The sequence below is a fragment of the Vespula vulgaris genome, chromosome 17, assembly GCF_905475345.1.
Source record: "Vespula vulgaris chromosome 17, iyVesVulg1.1, whole genome shotgun sequence".
Taxonomy (NCBI): domain Eukaryota; kingdom Metazoa; phylum Arthropoda; class Insecta; order Hymenoptera; family Vespidae; genus Vespula; species Vespula vulgaris.
The window spans coordinates 696,504-719,020 of record NC_066602.1 but is presented as its reverse complement, the minus strand read 5'-3'; the positions used below and the strand labels follow the sequence as shown (position 1 = coordinate 719,020).

Below are 22,517 nucleotides of genomic sequence, written 5' to 3'. Positions count from 1 at the left end.
TTTCGATTTCGAGAAAGTTCTTCGTCGTGACCATTATAAGTTTTGTCTTCCTATTTTTCTTTCTGTTTAATATCGATCATCTGACGAACACGTTATACAAGGTATTACGGATAAGTTAGAGTCACCGTCTTTATTTCAAAAGGAAGTGCCTTGCTATTGTTTTCAGCATGATGATTTTTGTTATTCCCTAGAAACATTAAAAAAATTTTGAAAAACGTGGATAAACTTAACTAATACAATATAAATCGAACGAAACGTTTCTTTTTCTCATTTTTTCAAATTCGACCTATAACATAAAACAGCACGTCACTTTGGATGAATTTTAAGGACAAACTGAAAGTTTCAAAAGACGATTAGATAATTCTCATAACGATCATTTCGCCGATTATACAATTTTTATTATGAAAAAAGAAATTGGAAGAAAGAATTGTTTGCATAAATAACATTTTTGGCCAAAGTTAGTCAGGTGGTAATTAAAAATGTCGGCAATAATGTTCACAAGATATTTTTATTATGAAAAAATGACAACGAAAAATTTATTCCTTTTCATTTAATATTATCCCTTGGTAGAGTGCGATGAATTAATCAAAACAAAAGCAATCATTGCAATATGTAATTATGCTATATGGTGGATTATTTCTTATGGTAATTAATTGGAGAGGGCAGTAGTAAGGCGAATTAAAAGAGATTGGTCGACAAATCCGTTTCCCCCACTACTATAATTTCCGGTTCTTTCGACGGCGGGATAGGAATTTGTAATTGTCCGGCGTAAAACGCATTCAAATGGATTACGCGAAAAGGAAAATAAATAATACGAATGATTTAATGTAATACATATTCATTATCACTATGTAATAAAAAAAGAAAGAAGCTTGTTAACTTAATTAATACAAAGAGAATAGAACGTAATATTACGAAACAAATTTTAAGGAATATTTCTTGCTGCAAATTAATACTTATAGATGAATATTTTTAACGATAGAAGCGGGAAAAAATTAATAGCCGATTAGCAAAATTATTTATATAATTTCTATATGTAAATTTTAAAGAAAAAAGCGTTAAAATAGAGAAAGGAATGGAAGGTAAAAAAAAAATTATTGTCCAATTAATGGGAGTACATTGTAAAATTTATTTCCTCCCGTACCGCGTCTTTTCGGCTCTTTCTATCAGGTAATACGTGGTATTGATTATCTGCATAGAATGTAATAACCCTTTCCATCGCGCATGGCTTCAGAAATTACCTCAGTCATCTAACATGGCGATTTGCGAAGGGAACTCGCTTGCAGAAGTCATCCTTTCGATAATTGTTGAACGAGTAATACGTAAGTAAGTGCTTAATTATCACGTATATACTTCATACGTCGCAAATTCTAACTGACAAGCAATTCAAACGGTAGAATTTCTTCCTTCTTTCTTGTCTTTTGTTCCTTGTCGATATAAAGTAAATTTATCTGTATTCGTTAGTAATTTATTATAAAATTTCAATACTATATTACGAAAATGAAACTGATTTTTATGATCAATAACATCCTAATTATTATTTTCTTGTTTCTCGTAGGATGTACTTTATATCGCAAAAAATGGCGTGGCCCGATTTACCTTTGATGACTGGACAATTTCAATGAACAATTGAACGTCTACCCTAAGTCTTCACCAATCTAAGAATTTTAATTTATTTCAGAGATATACAAGACTAAACGAAGATGAAAGCAGTTCCAAGAGCCCAGAATTATTGCAGAGGAGCCTAGTTGACCGATATCTGAATTATAATTACGTTCAAAGAAGATACATGGATTTCTACGTTCAACGTGATAATTAAACATTCGACATCTGAAATGAAACACACGTACATCGGTACTTCTTGTTTTTCCTTACATCAGACGATATGTCCTATTTGGATAAGACAAATATCCGACCGTCAACCAGATTAGGAAAGGAAAACGTTTTTCTCTTCAGTCTTATGTTTAAATGGTAAATCAATCAGTGCTGTGTTTATCAAATATTAAGATATTTTAGAGATAAGATATAGATATTTTATTCTAAAGTGTAATATGGAATATAAATTCTATATCATAGGTACATTTTATGAAAATTTATTGAATTTTTACACAGATTTTATCATGGCGACGAGAGTATTTCTATCGATGAGTGGGTTATTAGGTCTCTTACCTTAAGCAATTTTAAAGGTATTATTTCAATATAAATCAAGAATCCGTATAATTTTCAACTGCTGTAATAAAGAATATTCGATATAGGAAACAAAATGCTTGATGTAGGAGAGGAGGTAAATAATAATAAATGAACAAAATTTCCTCTATTTTTTTTTATAGAATTGTGCGTTACTTGTTATTCGTCATTTAATGTGTCAGATGGTAAAAACGGCGGAGGAAGCTGATGCTGCTTACGAGTTTATTACAAATCTTGCCAATAATCTGAAACCCAAGTTGGTGAGAGAGGAAGCTAATTATCTGGTGTATGAAAGCAACATGTTACTATTGCTAGAACAATACTATAACAACCATCGACTTCAATATTGAATTTAAATAAACGAGGTACGAAGAGATCAGATATAAGTAACTCGTCACGTATCTTATCCAATTTTCTATGTTAATTTCATCTGTTATAATACAGCGCATTGGATCGTGAATGCAGAAGAGTGGTTTAAAAAGCAGTTGGAAATTCTAACCAAGGAAGAAACATCGTTAGCTATTGTTCATGTATGCGTTATCTGATTGAGAATACTTAAGAAGAGGAAAAAGAAGAAAAAACATTTGTGCTTGACGACGAAGCTTGGAAAGACCAATATGGCGCTGTTTTATGAAGCTTGGAACAGCGGTAAGAGGAAATGGGAGAGATTTACATTTTTCAAAGGATCCAAACGTGAGCGGCTTTAGCTGGAGCGTATATTCGATTGAACTCGGAAAGATTTATTGAAAGGTCCTCCGAAGTTTCCCATGAGGCAAGAATCAAAGGGGACTTGACATGAAACTGCGGGATGTATATAATACAGAATAATTTAACAGACAGGAATAACCAAAAGATTCACCGTTTTTGGAAATAATGACTAGCAGTGGAATACTTTTAAATTAAACGTGAAATAGGAAGTCCACGTTCACGTCATCGTTATTCCATTGATTTAAATTAAGTAATCATCCGATATAATTAAAACGAGAGAAACGTTGAATTTTATATTCCAATTTGTTTGTCATGATATTCACATCTATTTAAAAAATATTCGTAATATTTAATTAGCGTTTTCCATAAATTTTGAAATTGGACGAAGTAATTTGGTCAGTAGCGCGAATTGCCCATTTAATTCGTTCTGAAAAGGATTTAGTAACAATGAATGTCCGTGATACGTTCTCCGTTACTTATCATTAAGTACCTTCCTTTTAAATCTTTCGTTATTAACTCTCTTCATCTGCGTGCGCATCTATCTGCGTCAGTCGAGTGGCCGGGATGGAGTATGCTGTTCTGTGTTCGTGGGTGCGTCTAACTGCTGGCTTATGTTGAATATAAGGAAATAATTCTTTCATTTGCTTTTCTTTCATCAGACCAAGCAGATAATTGAAGTTTAGCTGTACCATTTAATTACCTATGTAGATTCATTGTTTGACAATACAGTTACATATTGTGCAGAGTTATGGACTATATTCTTAGACATCAATTGATTTGGAACATAATATAGGAAATTTAAGATAACTAGAATTATAACGGGGTTATTATTTTGCATTCTCCAATAGGAGGTAATTTTCTAAAAAAATGTATTCGTTCATATGGAAGAATCCATTCTTCCTACTACATCGATCTGCAGAAGACTTAATCAGGGAATTAAATCGTTCAGCTAAATGGATAATTGAATTATTCCGCTAGTCGTTTTATGGAATTGTCTGCTTTGTTTGATGAAAGGAAGACTAATGAAGAAATACCTTTCTTCTTTTCAAAATAAGGGAGCAAGTGTACGTTGACACGCGCACTCATTCCCGCCCACTTGACTCGCGTACGTAAACGCGTACGTGCACGGATGGAGGTAATAATAAATCGTTTAATATGATAAGGCTGGACAGTAGCTATGAGAGAAGGTATTGCGTACGCGCAGATCGTTAAATTCCGATCAATACTCGTTAACAGGGGAATTTGTAGACATGGAGGATCGTATATTTTTGCAAAAAAATTAATATTTTGTACTTTATAGTTTTTTACGATGTCTATGATAAGTGTTGAATCAATTCTTTTTCAACATTATCATCCCTCGCATTATGTACGAAATCTCTCCGTTTTTTGTTGGATGTCGTCACTATCACTTCTATCGTTTTCTTTCGGATTAATATTCATTTTTTCTAACCGTGTAAATGTCTACCTGGAATTCCTCTTCGGTATTACTTACAGCACGAAACTCACTCGTGTTTGGAAATTTTGCGATTCTCTTAATAAAAAAGAAGTAAATAAGTAAACGGATTGGTAGTCTCAAATTGTATATTACGACATCACGGAATGATACATAACAATAATATAATACTTTCCTGGTTTCCTGACTAATTAGTCGAGGGATCTATTTATACTACTCGAAGTTTCAATAGGAAGTGAGCTCAGCTTTGAAAATCTCTTTCCCCAGTTTTATGAATACTTGTTTACTTCATCAAATATCACTATATCGTACGAGGCATACTCATGTACTATTACAAACAAATCCTTCTTATCGCTCTCTTTAAGCACATTAGATAAGCGTCCAGACCGCTGTGAACGTACTTCTTTTTCATAAGTATACAATAATCACTATTGTAGTAATTAATTATATTATAAATAATTACAGTTTTATGATTATTTCAGTTAAAGAAGATCAGAATAATTGTCAATTTCATTGAAAGATTCCCAGATTCATGAGATTATTTTGCGTGTACATTAATTATATATTACTGTTACTACATAATTACAGTAGAGGGGAAATTTCTCATCCCTTGCGTTCTAATTAGAGAATTAAAATCCAGAAAGTTTGGTTTTCTAATTTGAAAATGTCACCTTCAACTGTAATTATTATTACTTACATTATGATATAATGCATTATTATTAATGATTATTTCAATTATTAACGTTATATCGAATTAATTGCTATGAAAGTATTTAAATTAACTCACGTACGAAAATTCTTGTTTCCTCTTTCGTAAATCCAAGTTATACTTAAAAATAGTGTTCCATTACTATTGGATATGGACGATACTACTATTTTCGTATTACGTAATTCCTTTTGTGAAATCTTCTTTTCTAAAATATTTCTTCGTCGGAAGGTATATCTTCTTTGGTATTCTTTGAAAACATTGCATCCAATGTTATCTTTCCTTCTTGTAAACACATACCTATTGCTTAAGTTAACAAAGACATCCTTTTCTTTATTACGCAATAGTAATAAAATATATTGCTTCGAATAAAATCCTGTCTCATATTTATTTTTTTTTCGTAATATTACTTTCTTTCCTTTTTCTTCTTCGAGAGAACCTCAGAATTATTTAATGATATATTGCAAAGAATTTAATGTATATTGAAGAACCATTGTTTCCACCGCAACTTTTTGAGAAATACATATTTTTCTGAAGTTTTCTATTGAAATGACACAATAAAAAAAATCAAAAGATCGTTCAATTACTAAGTTACATGAAAAGAATATCAGTCGATCTTACGAAAGAGAACGTGGGTTGTGTTTTCACGACAATATGAGCCCTTCTCTGTTTCGCTGTAGGAGAATAATAACAAGAAGTTGTATATATAGCGAAATTCGATGAAGTAAACAAGCGATCGTAAAACTGGAGAAAGAGATTTTCAAAGCTGAAATCAGTTCGTACTGAAGCTTCGAGTAGTATAAATAGATCCCTCGAATAATTAGTCAGAAAACTAGGAAAGTATTATGTTATTATTATGTATCATTCCGTGATTTCGTAAAATGCAATTATCTCCATATTTGTTTTTTTTTTATTAGAAGATCGGCTAGATGTCCAAATACGCACACGTCTCATGATATAAGATATAAGCGGTGAATAAGAATTTCAAATAGGCGTTTATACAGCCACGTTAGAAAAAATAAATATTAATCCGGAAGAAAACGATAGAAGTGATAGTTATATCATCTAGCAAAAAAACAAGAGATCTCATCGATGAAAGAGATGCAAATGTAAAAAATTTTCTTCAAAACTTATCATAGATTTCGTAGAAAATAATAAAGGATAAAATTTTGGTCTGTTTATAACAAAATATGTTCTTTAATATCTACGAATTCATATAAACCAAGCATCTCTATAATACATTATGTGCTTTTAAAATTATGATATATATTTTCAGATGTGAACTACGTTTGCTCGATAAAGTACCATCGATTTGCTGAGAGCTAACGTCCGAAAGGGTTCAGGGCAGTTATGGTTATTACGTTTTACGCACATTAATTGCTCAGACGAACGGAAAGGTCGAAAATGAAATTAATTAAGGGGTATTGAGATTCTCTTTTATTAAGGAACAATATCTTTTAATTCGGCATATTACTTTTTTTTTCTTTTTTTTTTTCTTTTTCCTTCACAGCTTATAATTTGAAATTAATTAAAGAATATTGACTATTGACAATTAATTTTTTTTATTTATCTACTTAAAAATGACTATCAATAAGAATTAATTTCTCCTTTGTTTATCTCTTGAAACTATCATTTCTTTTCCTGTATTACGCAATAATAAGGAATATGAATTCAGAGAGAATCTTTCTCCATATTCATTTTTTTTCCGTTACATCGTCTTTTTCTCTACGTATTTCATTTGAATGCGCTTTACGCAGGTCGATTAAAATTTTTTGTTAATCGGCCGAAAAGGATATGTGTTCGGAGGAAACGAATTTCTCGACCAATCCCTTTTAATTCGACGTAACATTATTCGTTCGAATAGTGGTACGATTAGACCTTTTTCATGAATACACCTTTTTCAAAGAATCCATGGATGGGGAGTTTTAGCTAGGTTCAAGTCGAAAGGACCGTTGAAGGATTGTCAGACGTTCCATGTGGAACATGAATCAAAGTGAAATTAAGATGGAACTGAAAGTTTATCATCTATCATAAGTAAACCTACGAGAACGATATAAAGACTCACCGCTTTTCCAGATAACAATACTAGCCCGAGAATATTTTTAAATTATACGAGAAATGTTAAGGCCATGTTTACGTCATAGTTATTTCATCAATTTAAATTGAGTAGTATATCCCAATAGAAGAAATTTTGAGTTCAGTGTTTCAAATTATTCTTCATATAGTATTCACGATATGTACTAGAAAAATATTTATAATACTTAGTGTACGTTTTTTAGTAATATCGAAATTTGAACGAATTAATTTGCTGTGTAATCCCAACTCTCTTGTTAGTAAGTTTTGATTGGGTCTTACTGAAAATGCATGTACGTATCGTTAATTACTCTCGGATTAAAAGATTTGTTATTGCCTCTCTCCATGCACGTGTGCTCTTGTGTACGCTTTTGTGCACTGACATGTGGACGGGAATACGTGTGTCTTTCTATCTGCGTGTGAACGGACACATGTTGTCTCATTTTGAAAATAAGAATTAAGATCAGAATCATTTGTTTTCATAGAATTTTGATTTCTTTTGCAAGAAATTTGTTCCTCGATCTATATAAATTCAGATAAAACAAATACCACTACATATATTCCTTGGTGTACCAAAGTGAGACTATGTAATATGTTACACTATATACCACGTTTGTGCGACGTTAATACCGCCCTGTTGCTGCTACCAAACGTTCGAAAGGACGCCGAGTATAAAAGGTAAATACGGAATAATATCAAAATAGAAATCATTCTGTGCTTTTCATCTTTTTACCGAAAGAACGAAGAATTGATATGCTTTTGCTTGATTTTTGATAAACTGAATATTATTATTATTATAGTAATAATTATAATATTTCAAGTTAATGTTTTAGATATAATAGAATCGACAAATGAATTATTTTCATAATCGTAATATTTAAACGATAGTATATTCGCTTAAACATTACGAAGATCGTAACGTGCGAATAACATAAAATAATTTTCAGCTAAAATTTAAATAATTTATGATTTTCATATTGGAATAGTTGCATCTGAGTTTCATCGCTGCGTGTAATGTCAATAAAAACGAACATTGGAATGACTTTGACGGTTACCCTCACTTTTTAAAGGTGAAAACTTCAAACTTAATACTTTTGATAATTTTAAACTCATTTAAACGATATAAATGTACGACGAGTTAAACTATCCACTATTTAAGCAGTAGTAGATTCCGTTAAACATTACACGCCACGAAACACCGACGGAATATCAGATAATTTTTATTTATTCTCTGTTGGACTCGAATTTTGAAATGGCCGTTGTTGGCAACATGTACAGTCAATAAATGATTAGTTTGGACGGTTACCGAATTAGTTTTCCTTTGTACTCCGACGAATAAACATCGAAGCTCTCTCGCTGCCACCCGCAAAGAATGAAAGTTACATTCACGTAGGTGTATATAAGAAAATATATTATATAAGTTTTTCTTTAAGGTAATTGTAAAAAAATGTAATGAACTAACGAAAATATTTGTATCTCTCTCTATGAGTAAACGTAATTAAGCTAGGAATAGATGTACATAGTAGCCATTAATATTTTTCTGTAATGATTTCTTGAATTCTGCGCTCGACTCTTTTCGATGTGTATGTAAGGAACATCAACTTTTCGCAATGTGTGTGGTAACATCGCATCGGAAACTAAATCTTGCGAATAAAAGGAAATATCCGTTTAACACTTTATATCATTTCTACCCTCTTTATTCCTTGAAAGTAAAGCATTATTATTCTTTACAAGATTTAAATTTATTCAAGATATTTTGGGTAGTTGCCGAGAGGTGCATAGTACACAATGAAGCATAAATCCTTCGCTTTCTATTTTGTCTTTATGTAAATTTTCGTACTTCCTTTATCGATTCGATCGTGTGGAACAATTATTACGTGACAAGGAACAATTATCACTATCATCCACGAACAAAAAATTGTAAATAAGTACATGGCTATGTACTGATATAAACAATATTGCGATTTAGACGAAGTAATTTGCTGCGTAGCGCGAATTACCCTGTTGATACGTTTCAATAGGGATTTAATGATAGAGAATATACCTATTATTTTCTCCCTTACTTATCGTCGAGTACCGTCGTTTTAAACCTTCGTTATCTCTCTCCATCTGCGTGTGATGTGGTGCGCGCTTATCTGCGCAAGTCAAGTGGCCGGGAATGAGTGCGCGGTCTTGTGTGCGTGTGTACGCACACCTGTTGTCTCATTTTCAAAAAAAAAAAGAAAAAGAAAAGGAATTTTCTAATTTGTTTTCCTCTCAACAAAGCGACTAGACAATTGAATAATACGATAAGCTATATAATTCAATTACTTTATTATTATTATTTAACTGCATCATTTAACTAGCCAGTTAAGTCTTTTGCAAAGCAATGCACCACGTAACTGATTCAATTCTTTCATACGAGCGAGTAGATTTTTCTGAAAATTTATTTCCGAGCGAAGAACAAAAGAATGAGCTAATTATGCACTATATACAAGGTTGCGTATATTGTATTGCGCTATATGGCGTATGTTATGCCCTAAACTAGTTAGTTCTTATGAAAAAATTATATTTCTGCAATCATTTATTATTTATTACGTATAACCGAGTGTAGCAGTGATTTTATTGTATTTCTAGTAAAATAATATTTGTATTTTGCGAATGCATTATCCGAATGATTTAATTTCTCGATAAGCACAGATATAATATAATACTGATATAATAGAGTGCCTAACGTAATAGAGATCTATCATACTTTTTTTTATTTATCGTTACTCGACTAACTGATCGACGTGGCGCTAAGCATAACTTATAAATGTTATAGGAAATAGCTCTCCATGAAATAATCTTTCCTTCTGAATAGAATCTTCTGAATCCTATTGTCTAGGCAATGTCATTGTGTTTTTCACGAAAAATAAATAAATATCAATAAATAAATGCGAAAAAATATTCACTCCCCAAAAAGGAGATAAGCAAAATTAAATTTTTACAAAGTAAAATAATCGAAAAGATATAGTTATGGAGAATGATCGATAGGAGGAATCAAAAGCAGAGATGGACTCAAAAAGAGAAAAGAACGAAAAAACAAAAAAAAATTCACCATTTACGATAGTTTCGTTTCAAAATTATTGGCAGCATTGTAATGAGATAACCGTGGATGACATAATATCTCGATAATGAATGAAAAATAATGACAGAAATAAATGATAGGAAAACCTTGATTTGATACTTGAATTTATTGTATTCATTGAAACGGATTAAAGATGTTGGTACTGAATCTAGTAGTCTTCCATGCAAGTTCTTGGAAGATTCAAGAGAGGGAAAATCCAAAAGAATACATAAGCCCCCGATCAGGCGGCATAATGATATTTCTATGGTACATATCACTTTAAACAAGATGCTCTCGTTAAAATAAATCATATTACTATTTTTTTTTGTTTCGATCTATCAATCTGAATGCATTTGTCAAGGATAATTTTTTTTCTACAGTCAGTTGCGTAAAACGTAATTAATAATACAGGGATGTAGAGCTATTTTTGTAGTTGCCTTTAAGTTTATTACATACTGTTAAAATTTACATTAGCGATAATTTCGTATAACACTTATTCTTATATACAGACTTTATGTGTATGTGTGTTTAAACATACACACACAAACACACATATAACATAATAGTATAACAATTAAATACATTTGTATACATACATATTAATATAATTGTCAACATATATATTTAATATATTATGATAAACTATTTATCTCGGCGTATGCATCTCTAAGTATATAAATCAATTTACGATTAAAAAGAAAATTAAACCATAAAATAAATTAAAAAAAGGAATTTTAATTAAAAAGAAAAGAACAAAAGAAAAAAGCAAATAAATAGGTATTCAGAATTCATTCAAGAAATGAAAATTTATGCTTATTTATCTTTCTTCCGAGCAGGATTAATAAATTTTTGAGAGAATTTCTGAAAAATTAAGAGAAAAGTAAATATAAATCAAAAATCCAGTTTACATATACCGCAAACATAGAGAATATGAAATTGTAATACTTTCTGAATACATATTTGTTTGCTTTTTTTTTCAGGCTACTTTGTAACAATTATTTTTCTTTTTAACCCTTTGCACTTTTTAACCCTTTGAATTATTTTCATAACCGTAATATTTAAACGATAGTATATTCGCTTAAACATTACGAATATCGTAACGCGCGAATAACATAAAATAATTTTAAGCTAAAATTTAAATAATTTATGATTTTCATATTGGAATACTTGCATCTGAGTTTCGTAGCTGCGTGTGATGCCAATAAAAACGAACATTGGAATGACTGACGCTTCCCTCTCACTTTTTAAAGGTGAAAACTTCAAACTTAATACTTTTGATAATTTTAAACTCATTTAAACGATATAAATGAACGACGAGTTAAACTATTCACTGTTTAAGCAATAGTAGATTTCGCTAAACATTACATGCTATGGAACACAGACGGTATATCAAACAATTTTAATTTATTTTCTATTAGACTTAAATTTAAAAATGGCAGTTGTTGGTAGCGTGTAAAATCAACAAATGAATGACTTGGACTTTTAGATTTGGAGTTACCAGATCAGTTCTTTGTACTCCGACGAATAAACATCGAAGTTCTTTCGCTGCCGCCTGCAAAGAATGAAGAAAATTACATTCACCTACGTGTACATAAGAAAAAATTGAATAAGTTTTTCTTTAAGGTAATTGTAAAAAAATGTAATGAATTAGCGAAAATGGCTGTGCCTCCCTCTATGAATAAACGTAATTAAGCAAATTATTATTATTAAAGATTTTGGAAGGTACAATTCATGATAACTCTTAAGACGTAGTATCCTATCACTATTGATCGAATGAAATACACTTTTGTAATAACCCTAATTAATTAAAATAGGAGACTGTTAAATGTTAACATCCAAACGTGTTTTTATATTATTGCAAATATTTTACTAAGTTTCCTTAATAAAACACCAACGTATGCACCATTAGGATCAAAAGTGTTAAAGTTCTCTGGTTTTATGCAACATGATATGGGAAGCCAATCGCCGTGATCATTGTCTCCATATCAGTGAGACTACAAAATGATCCAATTAGAAAACTAAAGCAGAATTTTCACAAATTTTATTATTATAATTATTACTCGTTAATGAAGAAAATGAAAAATTACTTACAGTAGTTTGCCAGGAATGGATGTATATAGCAGCCATTATTATTTTTCTCTAATAATTTCCTTCTGTTCTGCAATTGACTCTTTTCGACTTGCATATGGAATATCAACTTTCAACAATCTGTGGTAACACCGCATCAAAAACCTTTTTCCTTCTATTTCTCTTTATACAAATTTCTATATTTCCTCCGTCGATTCGATCGTGTGAAACAATTACTACGTGAAAAGGGACAATTATCACAATCATCTACGAACAAAAATTAGAAATAAGTACGTACACATATACTGATATAAACGAAGATCGATATAATTATTTCGATAGATCTGTCTTACTAATTTTTCCGAGAAGCTCCATTATATGAATACTGATGTCAATAACGATAATATCAATAGTATATATCACATATATGAACATTCAAATATTTTTAATTTACTCCTTCCGAATAGTTCTATTGGAACTATTACAATGGAATGATTTTCATATTGACATTAATAAATATTGATCCTGAAAAAATTTTGATGCCTTAAATATCTTTTTTTGTTAAACATACTTCAGTCTTCCGAAAATATAAAAAATATTCAATTAATCTTTTAATATACCTAATCAGCGTCCAAATTATTTATGCAAAAATTTGAGTCCATTTTCAAAATTTTATTTTTATCAGAAAAAATGTCAGAATCTCCTTAAAACATTCTGAAATGAACTTTAGATTCACGCAAACTGATAGTATAATAATTGAAAACGAAAACTAATAGGTCTCATCGCAAAAGTAAAGGAAATCGGTTCGGTTGCGGATATGTGTCTCCGGAAGACACGTCGTCTCTACGTTCGTCTCTTTGTATTCTTATCATGGAATCATGCATCTCTATTCTAATTGATTAGCTGACCGGCAAACAAGCAATTACTAGTTTCAGACAAGCAATTCACCTAGTTTGTTAGACTCTTCAACAGGTAGTATCATTGAAATAGCAAATACGGAATAATATCACGGAATAGCAAACATATGCGCAACAGTTGGCTCTATATACGATTATACGATTGGATCGTATAAATGTCTAAAAAGAAATATCCTAATTCCGATAACCCCTAATTAGCCTTTCTCCTCGGTTTAATATTACACAATAATTCAAAATTATGCAACAAGTAAAAGATAATTCACACGTAAAATATAGTATCTAATAATAATAAAAATAAGTTAACTATAGCATGAAGAAATAATAAGAAACTACGCAATTTTCTATAATCTACTATAAAACAATATATCGTAGTATTGGATATGAAGTTGTATAAAATAATGCATAACGTAGCGTCTCTAATATAACTTATAGATAGGATATAAAATTAACCTATTGTCCATAGCATGCATTATAAAGAACAAAATCTTATGAAAATTAATCTTCGCGTTAGATACTATAAAATTTAAATAAGATGCAACTTACCAAGAAAATAATGAATAATATTAGCGAAACCCATTATCGAATCCAAATATGCAGCCAATGTTCAGGTACTACGGTTTAATTGTTAATTATCTTTTCTTTCTTAAAGTTTGGTCTGGACACGATGTTGCCTCGATTAAAAATAAATTATTCCAAGTTTTCGATTAACTTTTAATTATTTTCTTTTTTTTCGCCAATTTTGTCCTCATATTCCGAAGAAGTAAATGTTTATCAATAATTTGATTACAAATGATGTATCCTAAACAAATATATGAAAATGTGAATTCGATATCAACTGATCCACTTTCCTAATACACACTCGTTCGCTTCTTTTTTTCTTGAATTTAAATATCTATTTTCACGTTCTTATCTTTCAATTTTCTTTTTCAACTTACATCTATTTACTTCCTTCTTAATTAATAAGACAGCGCAGATAATTCACGAAATAATAGATAAAAATATAAATATATGCGCTCGTAGTTTGCCTCTAATATATACATCGTAAGTAAGGCATTATAGAAAAAACAGATGCATAAGTGAACATATATATAAATATAAATCGATACATATATGAAATAATGGATGTATCGAATGTTCCTTTCGACTGAAAAGAATAGAGAAAATTCCATTAAGAAACGTTGTAGATAAAAGAGAAAATATTTAAATTAATTTTAAACAGAAAGTAATGAACTTACTAAGTAATAGGGAATATAATTGTGCTTCCATTGATAATCAGAACTTTTACAACTATCTGTAAAAAAACAAGTAGTACTTAATGAAGCATTACGATTCATAGATCCAAACACCCTTTTATAACAACCCGATAATTAGAAAAGGAGTCTCAAATTTAACATTCAAAGTGATATTTATATTATTCCAAATATTTCACTAAATTTTCGTTCAAATAACTCGAATTATAATATTTTGTTTAATATTATACAATAATATACCCAAGAAAACCTGCACGGTGTAATGTATAGTGTAAAATAATAATAAGATATACAACTTTCTATAGTATATTATAAAACCATATGATGGTATATTATAAAGTATAGTATAATATAAGCAGTATAGCATTGAACACAAAATTGTATAAAATACAGTATAAAACGTTAATATTAAACGGTATAAAATTCAAATAACATTTTACTAACCGATAGTGTGTTCTGCAGAATCTTCTAGATACTATCCACTATTTTCACTGGTCAGGAGCTTATATATTATTCTGATTCGTTTCTGTTTGGAATATTATTTGGACACTCGCAGGAACTTGCTGGTAGCACGATTCGAAACGGAATAAACGGTTTATTCAACTTCCGCGGATGGCTAGCAACATCTCTTATATCGACTCGAGCATGCGCTGTTTCGTTTAACCTTCTCTTTTCTATATATTCACGAAGCTAATATCCCCGATTATCTCTTCATAATGTTAGCAATAATTTTGGATCGATACTACCGTTTACGGGAACTTTCCTTTTTGCTTTTATTTCTTTTTTTTCTTTTTGATTCTTTTTTCCCCATTTGATTCCACATGTGATTCACTATGTAAAAATCGAATTGCGTTTATCTACTTCCCGAGTAGGAAAATTTTTTTGACATTTAATTATTCATATTTATTTATTTTGTGCGAAGAGAATGTTGACATTGACCGAATTGAAATCTATTGACCGAATTACGATGGCTAGAAAGAAGTATAATAGATCTTTACTAAGCTGCAGGAAAATTATAACAGTGTTAGATTCTATGTGCGCCTATTCAGAGAAAAATCGCTGTGCTCGGTTATACGTAATAAAAATAAACAGTTCTCAAATAAAAATTGACAAATAAAATATCTTCCTAGGAATTGATTAATTTGGAACATAATATATGAAATGTTAGATAACTAGAGGTATTATGGACCATTGTTTTCAGTTCTTCCATCAGGAGCAAATTTCTAGGAAAATGTATTCGTTCGAACGGAATAATTAAATCAACGACGCGTATATGGTTCTGCAAAAGATGTAACCGAGTAATTAAATGAAGGATTTAGGTAGATAATTGAGCATGTACAGAGCATTTTATCATCCAGATGTTTGTGTGGTTTGATAGGGGGAAAACAAATGAAAAAATACCTTTCCTGTTCTTTTCAAATCAGACAGATGTACGCTTATAGACCGCGCACTTGTTCCTGACCGCTTGATGTATCCAAGCGCGGAGAAGAGCACTCATGAACGGAGAGAAATAATGATGAATCGTTTAATACGATGGTGCTTGATGATAGCTAGGAGACGATTACGTCAGTGCAGATCGTTAAGTTCCGATCAAAACCCGTTAACAAGAGAATTTGGAGACAGGGAGGATCATATATTTTTGCGAAAAAATCATAATTTTGTCCTTTATAATTTTCTACGATGTCTATGATAAATGTTGAATGAATTCTCTTTCCATATTATCATCCCTCGCAGTATATATGAGATCTCTCCGTTTTTTTTGCTTGATGTCATCACTATCACTTCTCTCGTTTTCTTCCCTATTAATATTCATTTTTTCTAATCGTATAAATGTCTACTTGAAATTCCTCTTCGGTATTACTTATGATACGAAACTCACTCGTGTTTGGAAATTTTGCCATTCTCTTAATAAATAAAAGAAATAAGTAAGTGAACGGATTGGTAGTCTCAAATTGTATATTACGAAATCACGAAAGGATATAAACCAAAAGAATATTACTTTTCTGATTTTTTGACTTATTAGTCCAGTTATCTATCTATTCCACTAGAAGTTTCAATGCGAAGTGAGTTTAGCTTCGAAAATCTCTCCTCAGTTTTATGATTGCTTGTTTACTCCATCAAATATCACTGCATCGTACGAGGCGTATTCGCGTGCCATTGCAGAGAAGCCCTCGGACCGTTGTGACCGTACTTCTTTTTTGTAAAACCGACTGATATTCTTTTCATATATCCTGGTAATTTGACCATTTCTTGATTAACTAATTGTGTGGTTCTCTTGGAGGGAAAATACGTGAAAGGTAAGAAAGTAATATTAGGAAGCAAAGAAATATGACGAAAGATTTTCTCCGAATACATGTTTTTTATTATTGTATAATAACAGAAAGAGTTCTTCGATAGTTGGAGCAATATGCATTTGTTTACAAAAAAAGATCGTAATATTTTGAGAAAATGTTTTCAAGTAATATGGAAGTAGATATAAATTTCGACGAAAAGATTTTCTTACGACAGAATTGTTGACGATAAGAATTACGTAGTATTTACATGGTACGAAAATTGTGATACCATTAGTAACTAATAATATTAGAATACTATTTTTAAGTATAAGTTGGACTTACGAAAGAAGAAACATTGCGAATTTCGTATATGAATATCCGATTAATTTCATAGGAATTAGTCTTGATAATTACAATAATTATTATTATAATAATTAATTATATTACAAGTAATTATAGTTTTATGTGCTTATTTTAATTAAAAAAGAGACGAATTATTATTAGATTCTATTATAAGATATATATAAGATTCTCATTAGGATATTCCAAGATACATGAGATAATTTCCTTTGAACAAAGAGTATATATAATAACATAATAAAGTATATATAATTACATAATTATAGAAAAGGGGAAATTTTTTATCCCCATGCGTTCTAGTTAGAGAATTAGAATCTAGAAAGCGTGGTCTCACGGGACGGCATGAGATTAACTTCGCCAGGGGAAGTCATTCCTTCTGTGATTTTCGATCCAGTAATACGCAAATGTGTGTCATACGCGAAATAATCCCTAGCTATTATACGTCCCAGAGAACAGCTTTACAAGTAATACAAACGGTTTAAACACGATTAGATTTAGTAGAAAATTTCATTTCTATATTATAAAAATGAAATTGATTCTGTTGATTCATAACATTTTAATTATTATTTTGTTGCGTTTAGGAGTAGTTGCTGTAGCATTTAAAAGGCTTCATCTGATTTATTTTCGATAGTTATATGATTGAAATGAACGAATGACTTTGATAAGTCTTAACAAATCTACGAATTTGGATCTATTTTAGAGATATACGAATCAAATTATATGGAAAATTGGATAATATACGTGACAAGTTACTTATATCTCATCTCGTTTATTAAAATCCAATATCAAGATCGATGATTGGTATAATAATGCGCTAGCAATGGCGTCACGTTGTCTCCATACACCATGCTTCTCTCGCCAACTTGGGTTTCATATCACGTGAAAGATTTGAAAAGAATTCTCTTAGAAATAGAAATACTTTCGTCGACTTCATAAAATCTATGTAAAAATTCATTAAATTATTAGAAAATATACCTATGGTATAGATTTTATATTAAATAATGAAGATATCTTACCACTCGATAAACACACCATTGATTGATTTACAATTTAGATATAAGGCTACAGAGGAAAGTGTTCTCGTATCCTATTTGGATTGATGGTCGGGCGTTTTCACTATCCCTGTTGGACGTATCGTCGAATGTACGGAAGAACAGGAACTGACAATGTAAATATATGTCACTTGGGACGTCGAATGTTTAATTATCACATTGAGCGTAATTGAAGTTTGTGTATCTTCTTTGGAAGGAATTACAACTAGCAATCGATTAGGCTCCATTGCAATATTTCTGGTCTATAGTAACTGCTTTCTCCTCCGTTTCGTCTCGTATATCTCCGAAATAATTAAAAATTCGTAGATTAGTTAAGACTTCTGATACACATTCATTCATTTTAATTGTATAATTACCAGAAATATATCAGATGATTCCTTTTAAATCGTACAGCGGCTTCTTCTAAACGCATTTTAATTAATAATTAAAATGGTATGGGTAAAGAGAATTATTTTCATTTCTATAATATATAATTGGAATTATGTAATAAATTGTATACAAATGGCCACTTATAAATTTATCCAATAGCGATGATATAAACGAATGTTGCGATGGAAACAATGATTCCTCGAGATTCATTAAATAAGTGTGAGGTTCTCCCGGAGAAGAAATAGTGAGAATATTGAAATCGTACTAACAGATTGATAGGTTGTGAAAATATTCTTTAGGACGTCTGAATTATATACAGATAGCAATTATTTTTAGTATGTAAATATATGGTATTCACTTACATGATATTCTTTGAAAAGTTAACGAAGGAGTGATTTCTATAGACGAGAATCATTCCTAAACTTCCTAAATTTCAATTCTCTAGCTAACAATGTTCTTTCTCTGTTCGTTAGGTAATTTGATAAAGTAAACAACCGATCCTAAAACTGGAGTAAGAGATTTTTAAAGCTGACACCAGTCCGTAATGAAGCTTCGAGTAGATAAGTAGATCCCTGGACTAATCAGTCCGAAAATCAGAAAAATAATATTCTTTGGGTATATATCGTTTGGTCGTTTCGTAACATACAATTAGAGGTAGAAAGAAATTTTCAACGCATTCATTTACTCATTTTTTTTTTTTTTTATTAGGACAATGACAAAGTCTACAAACACGACTACATTACATGATATAAGATATAAATAGTGAAGAGCAATTTCAAAAAGACAAGTATAAATCCAGAAAAGAACGGTAACAGTGATAGTGATACCACCGAATATGAAAACAGGAAAAATTTCATAGATGATGATAAGGATGAAAATCCTGCAAAGCTTATCACAGATATCGTAGAAAATTATAAGGGATAATATTTTGTAATGAAATATGCTTTTCAATATCTACAAATTCATATAAATTAAATATCATTACAATATATTCGTTAGTTCCACGGTCACGATATATTATATTACGTAAGTCAATGGACCACGATTACGCAAAAAATTACCATCTATTTGCTGACAGATAACATCCGAGAGGGTGCCGAACAAACAGAGTTTTTACATTCTATGCATCTTTATTGCTTTCACAGACGAAAAGCTAGAAGATGAAATTAATTAAGACTTCTCTAACGATCTCTTTTAATTTGACATATTATGATTTCTGTTTTACTACCATATCCATATTCCATAACAGAATATCGTTACAAATGCTTCTGCTTTATTTTTATTGATCTCACCCTACCAAATATTCACATTCCATGAAACGAAATTAATTCTCTTATTAATATTCTCTCATAACAAAAATATCTTGCGGGCGTTAATATACATATTTTTAATTCCTATGTGACAAAATCAGCCAAAGATGTTGTTCATGTAAACAATATCTTCTTTGGTCATAATACAAATAATATGGTGTGCGAAGTGACCAGAACGAGGAGTATCTGCTTTTTTATTATGATCCTAATATATAGTACCTTACAGGAACAAATACATTTATAAGAGAATATTTTCAAAGAATCCTACGTCAAAAACATATTCATCATCTATTATGGAATGTCAAGAAATTGACGTTCGAAGTTGTTCACCAGTGTTATCATCTAAAAAGATTGTGCTTTAATATTTTTAGATCCTTGTTACAGTTTTTAGGCAATGACATGCCGCTTTATATTATAACTCGAATTTAAAAAAAGGAAGAACAGAAAAATACATATCCATATATCTTATGTGCGGACACTGAATTATATAATAACGATCGGCGGCATTTTACTATCAACGATTATCGACGGTTTCCTAAACATATTTGCTATTTCTTAGCTGTAGTAATAATCAACGTGCTGGGTTCGAAAGGAAGGCATTTCCTTTACAAACGTGATCCGCATAATTATGTTCCATAGCGTCTTCATTACGTGGTTGCAATTAACAAGGAAGAAGAGGAAGAAGAGGAAGAAGAGGACAAACATTTATAATGGTGTTGACGACGATCCTCAAAGTATTGCCTCAAGGTAATCGTCAATTAAAATAGCGCTGTATTACAAAGCTTCATTCATATGGTGATACGAGGATATGGAATATACGTTATTGAAAGGATTCAAAGGTAAGTGGCTTTAGATAGAGGATATAATGGAGTGTTATGGGAAAGATTTATCGTAGGTTTGTTTGCCGTTGCAAAGGGAATCTGGATTCAAATGGAACTGAAATGGTACTCAGGCAGCTTTATCATTGAAAATGATCAAAGCTGTGTATACGATCAAAGTATTCATTGTTCTTCGGGATAATAACGTTAGCCCGGACACGCTTTTAAATTATGCGTTAATATGTAGAGTACGTTTATCTCACCGTGTCATCGTTATACCGTCAGTTTATATTATTATTCAATATAATTAAAAAGAGAAGAAGTGTTTGGTTCAATGTTCCAAATTATTTGTCAGAATATTCACGTCATGTACTTAAAAATAATGTATAATGTACGTTTTTCAGAAATATAGGTATTTGGACGAACTAAATTATTACGTAGCGCAAATATCTTACGATTGAGATTTAATGAAAATGCATGTATGCGTTACGTTCTTCCATACGTATCGTCGTGTACGTTCGTGTTAAACAATTTGTTATTATCTTTCTCCACACACTGATGCTCTTATATTCTCTCATCCGCGCTAGAGCATGTAAGTGGGAATATGTCCGCGGTTCTGTGGGTGTGCGTGCGTATATCTCCTCGCTTATTTTGACGAAAGGTATTTTTTCGAAAGAAGAAAGGTATTTTGTCGTTCGTTCTCCTCTTATTAAACTAAGCAGCCAATGCGATAATACGATTAGCAGTGTACTTCAATTAGCTATTTAGCTGCATTAATTAATTAGCAGATCGATGTACCACAACTAATTTAGTTCTTTCATACGAAGGAATACTTTTTCCGAAAAATTAATTCCCGACAGGAAAATTTCAAAGAACGATCCACTTATACTGCCAATTATCTGATATTTCATATATTCCAAACTAATTAGTTCCTCGGAAAATGTTACCTTAATCGAATCGTTCATTTCTCATTACGTATAACTCAGTATAGCAACGACATCATTATATATCTAGTAACATAATATTTCTAATTTATTCAGCATTTTCCTAATGTTTTACTCGGATGATTAAATATCTCAATAAGCGTACATATAATAAACATTTACATAATATTTCCCCCAACATAGTAAAGATCTATTATACTCCTTTCTAGCCATCGTTATTCGGTCAACCGATTTACATCGCACAAATCATCAGTTATAAATATTGTAGGAAGAGATTTTCCCTGAGATTACCATTCCTTTTAAATACAATATTCTGAATTCTACTTTCTTGGTAATGTCAACATTCTCTTCGCACAAAATAAATAAATATGAATAATTAAATGCCAAATAAATTAAATGCAAAAATAAAATGCCAAAAAATGAAAAATAAAATGCCAAAAAAATTTTCCTCAACTGAAAGTAGATAAACGCAATTCGATTTTTACATCGTGAAATGATCGAAAAGATACGAGTATGGAGAATCACATGGGGAATCAAATGGAGAAAACAGAATCAAGAAGAGAAAACAGAGATAAAAGCAAACAGAAATCTTCCTTTTACGGTAATATCGATCCAAAATTGTTGGTAACATTGTGAAGAGATAATTGGGGATCGTGAATATATGAAAAAGAGGGGATTAAACGAAACAGCGCATGCTCGAGTCAATATAAAAGATGTTAGGAGCCGTCCGCGGAAGTTGAATAAACTATTTATTCTGTTTCGAATCGTCCTACAAGCAACTTCCTGGAGGTTTCAAGAGAGGGACGATTTAGAATAATATGTAAGTTCCTGTCCATCGCGATAATGTTACTTATCTGGAAGGTTATAAAAAACGCGCTATCGGTTAGTGAAATCCTATTTAAATTTTATGCTACTTAATATTAACGCATTATACTATATTTT

The 22,517-nt window shown here is 30.9% G+C and overlaps 3 long non-coding RNA genes across 12 annotated transcripts in view; 1 reads left to right on the top strand and 2 right to left on the bottom strand.

The window, feature by feature from the left end:
- LOC127070109 (uncharacterized) overlaps positions 1-22,517 on the bottom strand; it is a 64,313-nt gene that overhangs the window by 8,351 nt on the left and 33,445 nt on the right. The gene's annotated exons all lie outside the window — the stretch shown is intronic.
- LOC127070094 (uncharacterized) lies at positions 84-8,799 on the top strand. Of its 10 annotated transcripts, XR_007784035.1 has the most exons (7): positions 87-101; positions 1,200-1,326; positions 1,682-1,971; positions 2,113-2,284; positions 2,370-2,552; positions 2,632-2,835; positions 6,331-8,799. It is a non-coding gene; the product is annotated as an uncharacterized LOC127070094 (long non-coding RNA). The 10 variants fall into 10 exon arrangements; XR_007784036.1 differs by lacking the exon at positions 6,331-8,799 and having other exon boundaries at positions 84-101; positions 1,235-1,326; positions 2,632-5,428; XR_007784041.1 differs by lacking the exon at positions 6,331-8,799 and having other exon boundaries at positions 1,235-1,322; positions 1,559-1,971; positions 2,632-5,428.
- Positions 11,388-15,467, bottom strand: LOC127070199 (uncharacterized). Its single transcript, XR_007784334.1, has 7 exons — positions 14,894-15,467; positions 14,435-14,490; positions 14,135-14,343; positions 13,743-13,998; positions 12,636-12,807; positions 12,307-12,549; positions 11,388-11,767 (listed from the first exon to the last, which is right to left on the bottom strand). It is a non-coding gene; the product is annotated as an uncharacterized LOC127070199 (long non-coding RNA).